At 38.8% G+C, this 5,015-nt stretch overlaps 1 pseudogene; it reads right to left on the bottom strand.

The window, feature by feature from the left end:
- On the bottom strand, positions 640-3,706 carry LOC109236099 (annotated as a pseudogene).

The following is a 5,015-nucleotide window of genomic DNA, read 5'->3' as shown; positions in this document are numbered from 1 at the left end:
TTGTTCCAGAATTGAAGCTCTATGCACCCAATTAAAATCACTTGCTGCAGCTTCAGACTAATTTTGACAGCTTTTCATCGTATCCATTTCTTTACAACAATTTTTTTTTTTACTTTTATGAAAATGTTTAAGGTGGCATACTTTTGGGTTTAATTTTTGTAAGAAAAGAAGATAGTTGTGTGCATATAAATAATCTGGAGAGCAAGTTGGATTTGCATCTTTAACAAGTAATCGTACTCCTCCAACTTTAATTGATTTGTGTATTTTATAACGGAAGAAAAATAAGGAAAGAGAAGAGGAGAGAAAAAAGGAAAAATGGTGTAACTACATCCCTTGATTGAAGGTACAAATAATGGATTGGGAGCCTTTTAAGGTGGATTGTATATATTTTATAAACAAAATTTATTTATGTCGGGTAATTAACTAAACATGGATATTAAGGGTAATAAAGTTTCAAACAGTGTATAGGATGAAAAAATCCCTTTTTTTTCGCATGGGCAACTAAAAAAACTTCTGTTTGTTGGCCCATAAGAGGCTTCATTTCCTCCTACAAACTTTTTTGTCAAACTATATCCTTCATTTTCTTCTAGAGGACTTCAGAGAAAGATGACTAGTCTTTTTGACATGCTAGTATCAACATCAAAAAAAGCCACCAAGAGTACATTCCTTAGCTTCTTCCAAGTTAGCACGTCCAAGACTCTCGGACGAATCTGAGCTACTATTCTCCCCTTGTCCCCCTTTGTTGGACCAGATTACCTCTTCGACATGAGCAAACCTTTCATTCTACTCCATGGCAGCCTTGTCTGCATGGCTCTTGACATCACCACTAACTTTGTCGTTTGTTCCTCCATTTCCATTCTTAAGGCTGCAAACTCTCATCTCAAGGCCCTGAGTTCTTCTGCAAAGGCTGCAGCATCCCAATCTTCTTCTATATTTGCTGTTGCAGATTTTGAACTTCCATATGAAGCACTGCTAAGGTCCCTAATAGCTTTGGGCAGATCCGGAGTACTGCTCCCAGACGAGGTATGCATTAGCCCTGACTTGCTCGAAAAAGAGCTCTCGTACAACAAAACAAAGGGGAAGCCTCTCGTTTTGCACAGCATGCATACAAGCATCCACCGAGAGCTTCTTGCAGTCCATCAGCTTACAAATTCTCTTCCTCTCATTCTTGCTGGTTCCAGGGTGCTCCTTAAGGTACATATCAATTGCGCGATAGAGACCATCATGACCGGCTCGAGGAAAATTGGATACCATCTCTGCTGCACCCACTACTAGAGAACTGTCAAAAATCGTCCAAAACCATACCAATCGAAATCGATCGGAAGGGAAAACTGACCGAAATTGGTCGAAAAGAGTGTAATTTGGTCACAAAAGTCAAAGAACCAATTTCAATTAAACATGCCGACCATCATCGGTCGGTAAATGTGGTCTCATAATATCGAAATACTGTAGCTTCCGACACAATTCACATTTCTGACCGAAATCGGTCGGAATATGGTCAACATTTGACCAAAATTAAGCTTGTCAAACTTGGCTATTATGTACTAAAAATATTAAAATAAAATAAGCTCCTCATTTCCTACCTATTTCGGCCGGAATACTAGTTATGTTTTATTTTTCCATAACTAATATAATTTTTCAAAAAAACTTGCTGAATTTCCTATCGATATCGGCCGGTGTTAATGGTAAAACACGCTCAAACATTTACAGATTATTGTTATCTACAATCTACATATATTTAACATCCTAGATTATAATATTTTATACGCGCACACACACACACACACACACACATACACACACACACACACACACACACACACATATATATATATATATATATATATATATATATATATGAGTAGGGTGTTAGAGTTACAGGAAACCCAACCTGGTAATGGGATTGAAGCCCATAAACTCATAAGTCAGATATGAGGAGACCCAACCTGGGGACTAGAGATCCTATAACCAGGTTCAATGGGAAGAACGAATCATATGATGGCTTGGTTTGAAATGCACTATTTTTATTATTGTTCCATCCCTATGATATGAGTGCATTTATCCTGTAATGATTTGCAAGGTTGAGTTTTATTAACTCTTAATGAATATCTGTAGCTCGTATGAGTAGGGTGTTAGAGTTACAGGAGCACCCTTGACAGATTTCACCTATGTGAGTGTGGAAGTAGGCCGCTTCCTATGAGAATTGGACTTGTTCTAAAAATTATTCATGAAAATCGGGATAGCATAAGGCCGTAATGTGCTGGCTAATAAAGCTCATGTCAACACCTTGATTATTTTGTGTAAGCAGTGATACTTTATTTTCCTTAAGCGGTCATAGTTCAAGTCTGAGACTACTACTAACTCTGGAGTAGAGATTGTTGTTTCACTAAGTGGAGGTTCAATGCAGAGCACACCTTCATTATGCATAATAGTCTCCCTTCAACTGGTAAACTCTCTTATTTTAATATTAAAGTGAGTGGAGGAATGTTGGTGTTAGTGCATTTTAATATTAAAGTGCATTATTTCTTGTGAGATAGTGGTTATAAATTGGCAAGAAAGTGGTCACTATTTTGGTGTAACTCTTGAAACCACTAATGCCATGATCTACCATAAATTACCCACTAAAGATTATATTTTGTAACCACCAACCCATGTTCTACTATTTTATTATCACACTATCTTATTATTTATTTTATGGAAGAGATTCTACACCTATAAATAGTGGTATTTCTTTCTTGTATTGTAGATGGTAAAGATATGATAGTGAAAATGAGAAAAGTGTTATGGTGTACATGAAAAAGGTGTGGTTGGTATTGTGAAAAAGAGAGTTAAAAGGAGAACATCTAAGTCTCCAACTTATTCTCTACAAAAGAGAATATTATTTTTGGACTCAACAACTTGTCCAGAGTTTGTTCGAGTCATACGACGTCGTCGGGCTGTTGTATCCTGGAGCGGACAAGTCAAGAGTATTACTGCTGGACCGGTGAAGATGCTACCGCAGTGGGCTTGAATCTCCTTAAAGAGAGCGAGATATCCGTGCCTCAGCCTGAAGAATATTTTTTTTTCATCTTATTTTTCAACTGTAATTACTTGTAATTTCACGAACAGTATGTTTTATATAAATCTACTTCAAGCTCACTTAAGTCCTCAACCCACCAATCTTTTGGCACCATGCGGCTTCTAATACAATTCAAGTTAGGTCATTTCCGTTCTCCTCTGGAAGCTTTTTCGTATAGGGCCAATCCACTCTCTTGGATGCTATAGCATCAATTCAGTGGCTGATCAACTTCAGTTCTTCACACAAACGTGACTGAGACTTAGTAGTTTGAAGAACTGTTATTGCTTCCAGCTCCGGAAAATGCTCGAGTTCAGGTAAACATCAATCTTGTAAATAAGGTTTCCTTTCTCAATAGCTTCTTCAGTGTAACAGTCATGCCGTAACAAAACTTGGCACATATTTCAAAGGCATTAGGTTCTCCAGGAATGTCATGAATGTGAACTTCACCACAATTTGCTTCACTTGCATTAGCAACCAGCTTTTGCAAAGAGGTACTCTTGGACAGAAGAGAAAACTTGTGCAAGTAAACCTTTACATCTCCGACATTAACCGTGATGTCCGAGGCCAACTCAGAAGCAACATATCTGACATTGTTCCCATCTGACCGAAAGGTATCAGGCTTGGATCCAAGTTTCATGAACTTCATCTTGGCAACTGAAAAGACCAATGTTTTCTTGTTGAACACTTGAGAAATTATACTTCCTTACTGTATTGGGGAAAATTGTATTTTACATATAAGGTGACGTGTCAGGACACGTGGATTGGTCAAATGGTCAATGAATCATAATTAGGCACGATTCAAGAGTTGTAAAATAGACACGAGCAAAGAAGAAGGAAGACGCACGAGACATCAGATAAGAAGCATGGCGCCCGTACCTATTTAAATCATTTATATCCGGGCATCAGAAGGAATGAATCTGGTTATAAAAAGCGTGCAGATACAGCATTTAANGAAGAGGTACGACTACTCAAAGAGTCACGAGAAGCTATGATTGCCTCTGCGGTGACTCCCCGAATAGCAAATCCTGATAAAAAGAAGGATAAAAGTTAGAACAAAGAAAATATTTATATACAGACAAGGTAAAATAGAAACTCTTACCATGAGTTTTTACTTTCCAACCGTAACGGTTGGAAAGGTTTTTCCACGACCTACCATTGGAGCGGTCTTCAGCAATTTTCCTACCCAACCACGGAAGTTGGGCACGGTCTCCACAACACCCATGGTTGCTGAGAAAAGAAAAAGAAGCGGCATTAGAAAAGTTGATAAAGCTTGTAAGGAAAAGGCACGAGGAAGATTTAACACTTACGTGCAAAGTTCCACTTCTCAGGAAAAGGAACGTTATTTTCACCCACTAAACCAGCAGTGGGGGCAGCAACAAACCGAGCATACCAGCCACGATCTTTATCATCCTCGGGGCTCACTAAAACCCTCTTGCTCCTGGCTGCTAGGGTAAACACGCCGTTGCGAAAAAGCCTAAGGGAATAAAGATGAATTAAGTGGGGAAAAGTAAATTCAACCTCCGCCAGGTTAGTGAGGTGCCTCAAGCATGCGACAGCCCTCCAAACAATCGGACCAATTTGACCCAAACATACGTTGAAAAAACGGCAAAAGTCTAGAATGACCGGGTCAATGGCCGGTTTAAACCCTAGAGTGAAAGAGTATGTGTAAATAAAGGAGAATCCGATTAAGTAAGAAGTGATCCTTTGATTTGGATTAGGAATGATAATGGGAAAATCATCACTCCAATAACAATCCTTACAAACAATAGGAGTTAAAATATCTGTGATTTGAGTGGGAAAGCGTCAGCGCAATCTAGAGAGGCAACTTGGGTCCTGAGAGATTCTCTCTCATGGTGAAAAGAAATCTCTGTTGGGACTATTTCTTCAACTAGAGGCTCACGAAGGGGCTCAGACGATTCTTTATTCCTAGAAGAAGACCTCTGAGAAAGGGAACCTC

This window comes from Nicotiana attenuata, chromosome 12 (genome assembly GCF_001879085.1).
Source record: "Nicotiana attenuata strain UT chromosome 12, NIATTr2, whole genome shotgun sequence".
Lineage (NCBI taxonomy): Eukaryota > Viridiplantae > Streptophyta > Magnoliopsida > Solanales > Solanaceae > Nicotiana > Nicotiana attenuata.
Note: the sequence above shows the minus strand (reverse complement) of the source record. Positions and strands in the feature narration are given on the sequence as shown.